The 12,499-nt window shown below is 45.2% G+C and overlaps 1 non-coding gene across 1 annotated transcript; it reads right to left on the reverse strand.

Moving 5' to 3' along the window:
- Positions 1-11,808: 11,808 nt before the first annotated feature.
- On the reverse strand, positions 11,809-11,927 carry LOC121443327. The gene has a single exon (XR_005973652.1). It is a non-coding gene; the product is annotated as a small nucleolar RNA SNORA72 (small nucleolar RNA).
- Between the last annotated feature and the right edge of the window lie 572 nt (positions 11,928-12,499).

The raw sequence follows: 12,499 nt of genomic DNA on the forward strand, positions 1-12,499 counted from the left end.
AGACTGAAAAGGCAAGATCCTGTCTCCACGAATCCTCAAACTCCACATTCCAGTGAGTTCCTGTCTCTTCCCCTTCATATTCCTCTCTCCACCCAGCCATATCACTCCTGTCTGCACCTCCCTAGTGCTTGAATTAAAGGTGTGTGACTCCCAAACACTGGGATGAAAGGTGTGAGTCACCACCACCTGGATCTGTTTCTGGATTCAATCTCAGGTAGCCCAGGGTGGCCTTGAAGAGATCCGTCTGCCTCTGTCTCCCGCGTCCTGGCCACCACTCCCTGGCCTGTATGGCTGACTAGTGTGGCTGCTTTGCCCTCTGATCTTCAGGAAAGCTTTGTTTATTAAAACACAAATAATAGGGGCTGGAGAGATGGCTCAGCGGTTAAGAGCACTAACTGCTCTTCCAGAGGACCCGGGTTCAATTCCCAGCACCCACATGGCAGCTCACAACTGTCTGAAGATCCAGTTCCAGGAGATCTGACACCTTCACACCAGTGCACATAAAATAAAGTAAATAAACAATAAGAAATATTAAAAAACACAAATAATATACCACTGTATATGGGGAATAAGAAAACGTAGACTTATATCCAGTGAGAAAAGCAAAACTTCAGGGTGACAGTTCTGAAGATGGCATGGGAAGCAAGCCAAAAGAATGCGTCAGAAGAATGAATGAAACAGATCGGAGGCAGGAATGGTGGATCAGGTCTACAAGCCCAGGACTCAGGATACTGAGGGAGGAGGACTGTCTGGCTATAGCGAGTTCCAGGCCAGCCAGAGTCCAGTGAAATCCCATCTCAACAACAGATGAACAGAAAGAAATGAAATAGATTTCAACCAACGGATATACTGTGTAGAAAATTCAAGCAAATTCAAGCTTATACAAGGTTTGAGACTGAATGCCGAGAGCTGCAGAAAGGAACTTAACACATATTCAGAACACACTGGCAACATCGTTTCTCCTCAAACAGAAAATACCAAAGGCAATCAAACGCTTCAGTTAAAAAGAAGCAAAACAAGGTGGGCGGGCAGCGGCATGCATACCGTTAATTCCAGCATTTGGAAGGCAAAGGCAGGTGGATCTCTGCGTGTTTCAGGCCAGCCTGATCTACAGAGTAAGTTCCAGAACAGCCAGGGCTACACAGAGAAACTTGTTTTTGCAATATAGCATACTTAATACAGAGATTCACAGTTGCTCAAAGCACAGAGAAGAAGAAACTGCAAAGTGCTCAAACCTAATGAGACATGGACAGCAGCACCTATACCACAACCACCACACCCACCAGCACCACCACCCACCAGCACCACCACCCCACCACCACCCCACCACCACCCCACCACCAGCACCCCACTACCACCACCACACAACCACCACCACCCACCAGCACCACCACCCCACCACCACCCCACCAGCACCCCACCACCACCACCCCACCACCACCACCACCCACCAGCACCACCACCCACCACCACCCCACCAGCACCCCACCACCACCACCCCACCACCACCACCACCCACCAGCACCACCACCCCACCGCCACCCCACCAGCACCCCACAACCACCACCACCTACCAGCACCACCACCAGCACCACCACCCCACCGCCACCCCACCAGCACCACCACCACCATTCAGGGATCAAAGCAGAAGCTGAGGCAGAAAGACTGAGCATCACAGGACTGTTGTGAAATAGTGTTTTCTGGACATAACAGGTCTGTTGCACTCACAGTGGCTGTGACAGCATGCACAAAGTCATGCCAATCAAAATTCCAGTATGGATGGGGAGGGGTATAAAGCTCCACCCCTAGCTGAGGAGCTGTTGGCAGCTGATGGCTGCCAGAGGAGGAAGAGTCGGTTTTCTTCAGGGATTTGTCTTAAGGACATATGAACGAACAGTACAGGGAGTTGGGAAGGAGCCCTAGTAGAGAGGAACTGATAAAATTGTAGGATAGACTTGATCAAAACATATTGTATACATATATGAACTTCTCAAATTAAAAAAAATGAAGGTGAGATGAATGTGAACGCAAGAGGAAGATGGCTTGCAATAATCCCTAAAAATAAAAAAATGCAAAATGTCCAAAATAAGAAGTAAAATTTCTTCTTTTTGAATGTGCATGTGGTTTTTTTCCCTTTTTTGCCTGCGTCAATGGGTTTGTACTACATACATGCATTACCCAAAATTGCCAGAAAGAGGGCGTCAGATTCCCGTGAACTGAGCTATGCAGAAACTAGAATTACATAGTCATCTCCCAGAGATGAGCCATCTTTCCAGTTCCTACTTTTTTGCCGGGGGGGGGGGGGGGGGACTGGAACTTGCTACTAGTCCAGGCTAGCTCTGAACTCAAAGATTCACTAGCTTTTGTCTCCTGAATTCTGGAGTTAAGAGAGGATTTTTAAGAGAGCTTCTTGCCATGCAGCCCAGGTCAACCTAGAACTTGCTATGTATCTGAGGATGACTTTGAACTTCTGATTCTCCTGCTTCCAGCTACTAAGTGTTTCTATTATAGGTGTATGTTACCATCCCTAGGATTTTTTCTTTATTTCCAGTGTTTGTTTTTTAAATTTTGAGATAGGGTATCATGTAACCTAGGATAGCCTTAAACTCACCATGTAGCTGAGGATAACTCCAGAGCCTCCTCTCCTGCCTCTGCCTCACAATTGCTGGGATTATAAGAATAAGCTACTGCACTTGGCTTTCAAAGTTTATTTTTAAAATATTTAAAATTATAAATATAATATTTCAATTAAAATGAATGGATGGGAAAGTTGGCAGCAGGTTTATGGAGGTAGTATAGTTTTTAAACTATTCTCACTCCTCGATGGCTTAATAAATAACAGACAGCAAGTTAGTCACCGTGATGCACACTTGAACCACAACACTTGGTACAGAAGCCTCAGGAATTTGAGGCTAGCCTGGGTTCCATAAAGAAGCTCTGACTGAAACACGCAACAACCCAAACAGAAAATCTGCTATAGAAAACCCCAAAACCCATAGACCCTAACTTTTATAAATCTAGGTAACAAGATTATTAAGCCCAAATATTGCGAAGGGTACAAACTAGAAACAGCTGTGGAACAGATGTGTTCTTAGGAGTGTGTGAGTGGAACAAGGAGGAAACGATGCAACAAACCACAGGTGCTAAAATTGAGAGGATTTTGCATATTCCAGTAGCAGGTGAGGCCTAAAGGGTTACAGGGAAAAAAAACGTGTCTGCAGCGGTGTGGACCCTATGAGCTCTCCACACTAACCCGCCAGGAGCAAAAGACACGGCTGGAAACAGAATCCAGATTCGACAATATAGGAAGAGACCCTAACGACTGGGACCAGAGAGCAAGCGCCCAGGTCTCGGAGAAAGGAAGTCACAGTTTGGGGAACTACACGAGAGCAACAGAAGAGGGAGCTAGAAGCCACGAAAACGGAAGAGCTATTGTGACCCTTGTCTCTATTCTTCTGAAGATTTCAAGAACGATGTGGTGACAGGAGCCTCACATTCTGGCACCCAGGAGGCAGAGGCGGGAGACCCGCAAGGTCAAGGCCAGTCTGGACTGCAGAAGAAGACCTTGTCTCGAAAGATGGAAATAAATAAACACATGAATCTATAAAACTCATATGAAAACGAGCAACAGTATTTATGAGAAGAAAAAGGACAGCGAGGACGGCTCACTCTGACAATCAACAGCACAGGGGAAGCACGTGATTCTGAGGCACGAAAGCTACAGCCTCCCACCTCAGACAAGTCCCAGATAGACAAAGGACAGATGAGGAGGAAGAAGTCAGGGTCTGGAAAACTAAAGCATGACATAATAGGGACAATGAAAGAATTGGAAGGGAAAATAAAAATGAATTTTAAGCCAGAAAGAGCAAATTAACCCCAGCTGTGAACTAGAAGCTAGGCGTTCAGATCTGAGGACAGATCGGAAAGGAAAGAGTGGAGTGATTGCTGAAAAGGACCCAGAGGTCCAAGACCATCCTCAGCACTTGTCAACCTGGGGCCCTGTCTCAAATCCTACCGCCTCCCTCCAAAAATGAAGAGGAAAAAGGAAACCAAATATATAGAGGAGAAAAGAAAAAACGGAAAATGGAACAAAATAAGCCGCGTATAGAAGAATAAATAGTGTGTTTTGTTTGTGGTTGCCAGAATCCTTTAGAGAGAATATGTGTGTGCATATCTCTCTCTCCTCTCTCTCTCTCCTCTCTCTCCTCTCTCTCCTCTCTCTCCTCTCTCTCTCTCTCTCTCTCTCTCCTCTCTCTCTCCCCTCTCTCTCTCTCTCTCTCCTCTCTCTCCCTTCTCTCTCCTCTCTCTCTCCTCTCTCTCCTATCTCTCTCTCCCTCTCTCCTCTCTCTCTCTCCCTCTCTCCTCTCTCTCTCCCTCTCTCCTCTTTCTCTCTCCTCTCTCTCTCTCCCTCTCTCTCCCTCTCTCCTCTCTCTCTCCCTTCTCTCTCCTCTCTCTCCTCTCTCTCTCCTCTCTCTCTTCTCTCTCTCTCTCTCTCTCTCTCTCTCTCTCGTGTGTGTGTGTGTGTGTGTGTGTGTGTGTGTGTGTGTGTGTGTAGTCCTGGCTATGAGTTATTGGGGAAAGCATTCATATATACAGCACACAAGCAGGCTGGAGATTAGGGGAAGGGAGAAAATTAATGCAGCCGGGGTAAAGAGAAGGGAGCCTTATGGGATGGAAAGGGGGGCTGAATATGATCAAAACCCCTTAGTGTAGCTGAAAGAAATTGCCTGTACAAAACACAACATTACACACAATGGATGCACACCCATGAAAACAGCTGGTGTGGTAGCCCGGGGTTGCAATTCCAGCACTTGGGAGGCTAAGGCAGGAGAATCAACACAGGCTTGAGGCCAGCCTGGGCTATATGGTGAGTTCCAGCAAAGCCTGGACAACAGAGTAATCAATCCTGTCTCAAAAAAATAAAGTTAAAAGTTTCAAAAGGCAGAAGAGTAAAGACTACAAGAAAAGTTTCCTGAAATAACTCAGAACAAAGACTTGAAACAACATATTTAAAAAAGCAAGGACTCAATTTTTAGGGGGAGATATTCTATCTAAGTGAGGAGAACAAAGAAAAAGAGCCAGTTATCAGATATATTGGCAACAGTACTTAATGCTGGAATAAAAGAAAACAACAGATTCCTGATGTAGAGGAAAATATGTAACCCAAGCAGTCAAATTTCCGCCTTGGATAGGGAAGGGGCTCCGGAGCCCTCCCTGCTCTATGGTCGCTTCTGGGATGCAACCACTGCTAAGCTGTGGGTGATCCAGTAAACAACCCCATCCGGGCTCTTGCAGGCAACCCCAATAAACCTCAGTGGGTCACACACTCTAAATAAAACATGGCAAAACAAAAGACATGGAAGGAAGTAGGAGGGGAACTTGTTTGGTAGAAGGAAGTGGGCGACAAGGGTAATCGGGTATGAAATGGACCAAAATACATTACACACATGCTTGAAATTCTCAGAGTACAAAATCAATTACTGACACGAAAGTTAAAAAACATAATAATTTTCATTTGTAGCCAAACTGTTACGAACTGAATTGCACCCTCTCACAAACCACAAAAGTCCCCGTTGAAGCTTTAACCGCCAGTATCTCCGAATGCATGCGTGTCTGAAGGTAAGGCCTGTAAACGTGTTGGTCCAGCCGGATGAGGCCATTTCATCTGCCTGCAGTCCGGAAGAGCAGGAGGCCTAGGGATGGAGCTCAGTCGTGCAGTGCTGGCCTAGCGTTCCATAGCCTCTAGGTTCCATCCTCATACTGTTAAAGCCATTTTAAAGGAGGTGGTTCGTACACACTAAAGACCTGCCAGGGCAGCATCTGGTTGAAATTTCAAGGCTAGCCTGAGCTACCCAGCAAAATCCAGTCTCAAACAATAATAGGCAAAAGGCATCTATCAGGGGAAAGGCTGTGTGAGCGACCACACAGTAAGAAGACAGCCATCTGCCAACCAAGGCTAGATGCCTCAGAGAAATCAAACGCACCAACACCTGCCCCTGGGCTTCTAGCCTCCAGGCCTGTGAAATATATTTCTGCTGTTTATGTTGTCACCCAGTCTCTGGTGTTTTTTATGACATCCCTAGCTAAATAACCATCAAGGATAGAGTCTACAAGCTTGTCAGTATGCATTCATTCCGCAAATACCGCTCTTATGACCCCTTCCTAAGCAATCTGCTGCAGAAAACATTCTAGAAAAATAAAAGCGCGAGGCAAACATGGACGAAAGGACTGTTTGTGAGCATTAGATAAACAAACTATATAAACACACACGGATCCACGTCGAACTGAGACTCAGTGATGTCTCTCAGCATGAAAGCGCAGTCTACAAGCACTACAGACGGAGTGCACACGCAGCAAGGGAGCCAACAGGTCCTGTGGACTTGCTCTCCTGTGAGTGGTGGGAACATTAATATTCTGTTGAGACAGCTGTGTATGGCATGGCATATAAAGCCAGTGCAGAATAACATGGTTAGCTAAGCCTATTAGCTCCTATCGCTGTGGATTCTCGAGTATGAACGAAAAGAGATCGGGAGGTGAGACAGTTCAGACAAACCCTGAAGACCTGACTTTGAAAACAACAGCAAATCAATATCTCCTGTACTATTTTCCCCTTAAAAGGTCTGAAACACTGATCAACTCCGTACCTGCAAGGGTTGCTGCATGCATGCAGACAGCAGTGGCCTTCAGGTGCCATTTCCCACAAAACAGAAAGCAGGCCTTTTTAGAGAAGTGATTTCAGGACTATGCCAGGAAATGTACAAAATGAGCCTGAAGCACCAATTTTGTTCCATTTCCGAGTTCATTGTGACTGCCTTTTATATTGCTGACATTTTAGAGTAAAAAAAAACCCAAATAACTATTTTGAAAAAAAATTACAGAGAAAAGGCAAACATTTACATTGTTTTCCCTTAACAAACAATACCATTGGCCAACCAGATAATAGATGCTTTTCTTCATCCAAGAAGATAAACGATGAGTAATAGAATTCGAATGTTACCATGCTACAAACCTTAATTAATAAATGGATTTAGGCTTTAAGCAACAAATGGCTCCTAATAGCAGAGAGGGATGAGCAAACAGCGTGTGCCTTCTGCTAAGAGGATACAAAAATCATCTATGCACTAGTCTTACCCAACCCCCTACCTGAGCCTGATCAAATCAACTCCAAAGAGAAAGACAAAAACACAAGTCAGGCATGATGGTGCATGCCTGTAATCCTAGCACTGGGGACGTGGAGGCAGGAGGATCAGCTCAAGGTTCTCCTCAGCCAATCTGGGCTACATGAGACCCTTTCTTAAAATAATAACAAAAAAAGAAAATAAAGGACAGAAGCTGCCAAAATAGCTCGCAGGTAAAGGCACCTGCCAAGTAAGCCTGCCGACCTACATTCAGGTGCCCAGAACGTGCGGAGGGGGAAGGAGAGAACTGATTCCACAAAGGGGTCCGCTGACCTCCACAAGTGCCATGTGGCAAGTATGCCCGCCCCCACACATGCATCATGTACACACACCAAAAGAATAAACTTAGAAAATATTTAAAGAAAATACAGTTCAGAGACTATGAGAATCTAGATCATGAAGAGACAAGCAACAAAACTCAGACTTGAAGAAGATTCTACAGGCCCGATATCCCAGTTTCTTCAGTAAACAAACTGTAAGAAAGAAACAACTGGAAAGGGCCAGGCGGTTATGGCGCGCACCTTTAATCCCAGCACTCAGGAGGCAGAGGCAGGCGGATCTCTGTGAGTTCGAGACCAGCCTGGTCTATAGAGTGAGTTCCAGGACAGGACAGCGAAGGTTACATAGTGAGACCCTGCCTCAAGAATAGAGTCAGGTCTTAGGGGAAGAAAGAATAAAATATATTAGCTAGCTGAGTGAGTGTAGGGGTGACCAGAAGGCTAGGACAGGGGACAGTGCCAGTTAGTGTTAATATTTTAATTTACAAATTAGATCTAGGCTGGAGAGACAGCTCAGCAGCTGAGAACACTGGCTGTTCTTGCAGAGAACCAGAGTTTGGTTCCCAGCACCCACATGGTAGTTTAAAACTGCCTGGAATTCTAGTTTCAGAGGGGTCTGATACCCTCTCCTGTCTTCCCAGGCACCAGACACTCACAAGGTATATAGCTAGACATACATTCAGGCACTCACCTATACACACAAATTCTAAACAGTAATCTTTTAAAAATTAGATCCATATGGACTGGCATTGGAAGATGTCCAAATCCTATAGTAATTAAAAAAAACCCATCAGAACACTATGTTCAGTATGCTCACATTTTGATTTAATAAAATAAATAAGACTATACATATTGGATTGTGCAGAGCCTGCATGTAAATATGCAGCCTTCAACAGAGCTATTCTCAGGGCTGCCATTGCAGAGGAGCTCTCCTTCAAAGTGTGACTCGCGAGAATGCCTGTTGGAAATCCAACGAGCATGTTTTACTTTTGTAATTACCAAAAATGCTGAAGGAAAGACAGATGGAGGAAGACAAGAGAGCGAGGGGGTGGAAGGAGGAAAAAGAACGTTTCTTAGCTCCTAAGAACCCTTCAGATTAATAGCTGGGTGCGGTGGTGCACACTTTTATTTAATCCCAGCACTCGGGAGGAAGAGGCAGGCAGATCTCTGTGAGCTCAAGGCCAGCCTGGACTACAGAAAAAGTTCCAGGACAGCCAGAGCTGTTACACAGAGAGACCCTGTTTTGAAACATAAAACAAAACAAACAAAGACCGCTTCAGAGTATAAACTGAGGCATTTCCCGGACCTAATCCCAATCAAACAATGAGTTCGTAGTAAGAACCACTTCCTAAAGTGATTCTCAGCATGTTTTGTATCTGTGTTTCAAGTCGTAGCTCTGACTAGCTAGCCCATACTGTTACCATTAAAATTCCCAGCCTGAGCTGGGGATTGCGGTCCTGTGAGAGGCGCTTGTCTAGCGGGCCTATGGCCTGTGGTTTGCTCTGGGCACCACAAACACACTCTTAAAAACACTGAAATTCACACGCCCTTCACACATGGACTCCTGATGGGGCCGGGATGGGGGACTTAAAAAAACAAGTCACTGCTTCAAGTTTTAGCTACTCTCCTCTTTACCTTTGATGCTCTGAGGGAGGCAACACCCTTATCTTTCTGTTTATCCTATATGCCAGGGGCTCTCAAAGAGTCTAGTCCCCAAACCAACTTAAACAGACTCTTAGGCCCCATCCAGATCTACCAAATAGGAATTTCTGTTCTGATAAGCTTTCTAGCAGGATTGCCAGGAAAAATACAGGATTTTCAGTTAAGTCTGAAATTCAGATTAGTGAGAAATGAATTTCTTACCAAAACTCAAAAATATTTGTAGCAACTGGGACACACTTATATTCGAATTTAATAGAACATCCTTGGTTATTTTTTTGGTTGTTGTTGTTTTCCTGTTGGTTGTTTTTCTCAGTCTGGAAATTTGCCTTTAGGGGTACTGTGATTACGTTTGAGGACTAGGGTAGAGGAGAGACAGGAGGCTTGAGTTCAGACCGTCACGACTGCACTGTTTGTTAGAGACGAAATGGAATTCCACAAATATGACTGTCATCTCCTTGAGACAGAGATGACCTATGACGAAGAAACAGAGATGTGGGGACAGAGCCACTCAGCCTCGGGGCCTAGGGTAAAGTTTAGTAGCAGAAGAGATCTGAATTTTACCAGAAAATTCAAACATACTGAGTGACTTCAGCTCCCTACCTCATAAAGTTCCGCACCAAGACTACTGTGGGCGATCTAGGAGAAGGGCTAGGGTACACATTGGGGTTTTGGGGGACACCTGAGGAAGGGCAAACTATCTGTTTTTAATTTTTGCTTGTTTGTTTATTCATTTCTTTCAGGGAGGGTCTTGATATGAACCCAAATGGGCTTCGAACTCATTATGTAGCGTAGGCTAGCCTTGAACTGGAGACCCTCCTGTTTCGACCTCCCAAGTGCTGGCATTATCAGCACACCTGTTTGGAAAACAGAACTTTTTACAATTTATTTAATGTGCATTGGTGTTTTGCCACGTGTGTCGGCTCTCTGGAACTGGAATTACAGTTGTGAGCTGTCATGTGGATGCTGGGAATTGGAACCAGGTTCAACTGGAAGAACAATTGGCGCTCTTAACCACTGAGCCATCTCTCTGGCCCCGAGAAAACAGAACTTTGTAACAGAGTTAAAGGACTATTCAGGGCCCAGGGAAAAGGCTGACTTAAAATTGGCCACAGTCAGTTGGTGTTCACACCAGGCTGATTATCACTGACTTGGGGTAAAAACTGGAGAAGAGACACTCTGTTAGAGGGTCAAGAGGCTCCTGGGCAGTCCTGCCACTGTCCTATCACTGTCTAAAGCCATAGTTGCCAATCGGGGATTTTAACCCCTGACAAGGGTCTGGAGACAGTTTTGGTTGTCATCTTAGAGACAGCCTGGGATATTGTACAACATCACCCCCAGCCCCCGAGAGCCCCTCTACAGAGAATTATCCGGCTGCAAAGTTCCAAGTTCCAAGTTCTGGAAACTACTCAAAAGCATGGTAACAGGGACAAAGAGCTGCTCTTCTTCCCCACTGCCTCATCTCCCTCATCTCTCACCCCAAGACCCGAGTGGCCTGTTCTCTCCCATGAGGACAAGCTGTGTGTGCACATTCCTGTGAATCAGAAGGGAGGTGATGAACTCTCTAAATCTTGGGATTCTAATCTGCAAAATGTGGGTAAAAATACTTCATAGGGTCGTTGCAAAGATGAAATGAATAATGGAACAGTTGAAATTCAGATATTTATTGAGCACCCACACAGTGTGCCCACACACAGTCTTTGCTAGTGAGGACGTTAGTGAGTTCTACAGCACACAGCAGAGTTTCAAACATCACCCATACTCTTCTTCTCCCTTATTAGAGGAGGGAGACCTAATCCTCTCACTTCCTTCCCAGAGACGTAGACGGAACAGTACAATTAGTGCCTTATTTAGAAGTGCTACCTGAATCAGTCTGTGCCGTTTTGTTAATGTCCCCGCCATTAGTTCCAAATGGCACCAAAGGTAACATTGCTAGATTTCTTTATTTCATTTGTTGGTTTCATATATATCCATGAGTAGTTGCTATATACGTGTCATCTTCACCCCCAGGACTGACTCTCACCTCCCAGACTGAACCTTTCTTCTTCTTCCCAACAAGTTTCCCAGACATTTCTCTGATTTAAAAAAGAAATAATTTAATTTAAAACTTAGGTCTAGGCCAGAGAGATGGCTTGGCAGTCAATGGCAGCAGTCAAAGGCACTGACTGCTCTTGCAGAGGACCAGGGCGTGACTTCCCCTCCTACTGTCAGGTCTTGTGGGGAAGAGGACTCAGACATCAACAGACTGTTCTTAGTCATCAAAAGAAGCTCGTGTCTGGGGGTGTGCCTGGCCCTGATTTGTTTTGTTTTGTTTGTGTAAACAGCGTCCCCTCCAGAGCTCTCTTATCAAGGCATGCTCTCCCTCTTTCTCCTTTACTTCTTTAACAAGCCCTGGAAAGTTTTCTCCAAGCAAATTAACACTTTCGCGTGGTTTACCTTTTAGCAATCTGTTCTGGTGTGCTTCTGATATCAGAATCACCTCGGAAAAAGAAAAACAGTCATTTTACAATTCCCTCACCTGCAACTGGATTCACGTTTCCCTACAGTTGCTACACATTCCTTAGTCGGGACAACCGATTCTAGGCAAGTGACCGCGGCAGCTGCTCTGTCACGCTTCTCGTGATTGCTTAATGATACTGAGACGTTAGCCATCATATGACCGCAGCAGATGGTCATACAGTAAATCAGACCCAGGTCATCACCTGAGTTTATAATACCATACCTAGGGAAACAATTAGGTCTGGGGACACATCCATGGAGCACGGTCAGTGTTTAGCCTGCCCAGAAGCCTAGCAGCTGAAAAGAATGAGGGGGTTTGTTTTGCAGCTGGTGTTTCAAATGAGTTCAAGCCTTTCGGTGTGCAGTGTCTGCCTTCCCTTTACCTGCCCTTATCTCTTCAGTCACCATGATTTCCTTGGCCCCATCCTCACATGAGCTTCTTTAGCCTATAATTACCGTAAACTCAGTGTGTTTCTAAATCAGTTCTGAACAAGGTCATCTACAGAAGAAAGTTGCCAAAGGTGCGGACATCTGTCCTAGTAAGGAAATAGAAATAAAGCAATACCGCAGTGCTCCTCACAAATTTAATGAAAATGATAATATCCGGCATTGGGGGAAGATTCATGGAGACAGGCACTTTTACACTGGTGATAGAAATATGAGCCTCTGTATCCTTTTTGAAAAATAATCTGGTAATTCCCATTAAAGTCTAAATGCATACATATGCCAGGCAGTGGTGGCACACGCCTTTAACCCTAGCACTCAGGAGGCAGAGGCAGAGGCAGGCAGATCTCTGAGTTTGAGACCAACCTGGTCTACAGAGCAACTTCCAGGACAGCCAGGGATGTTACACAGAGAAATGCTGTCTCAAAAAAACCTAACTAA

The sequence above is a fragment of the Microtus oregoni genome, unplaced genomic scaffold, assembly GCF_018167655.1.
Source record: "Microtus oregoni isolate MIOR12 unplaced genomic scaffold, Mior012 000104F_ref0000108, whole genome shotgun sequence".
In the NCBI taxonomy this organism is placed as follows: Eukaryota; Metazoa; Chordata; class Mammalia; order Rodentia; family Cricetidae; genus Microtus; species Microtus oregoni.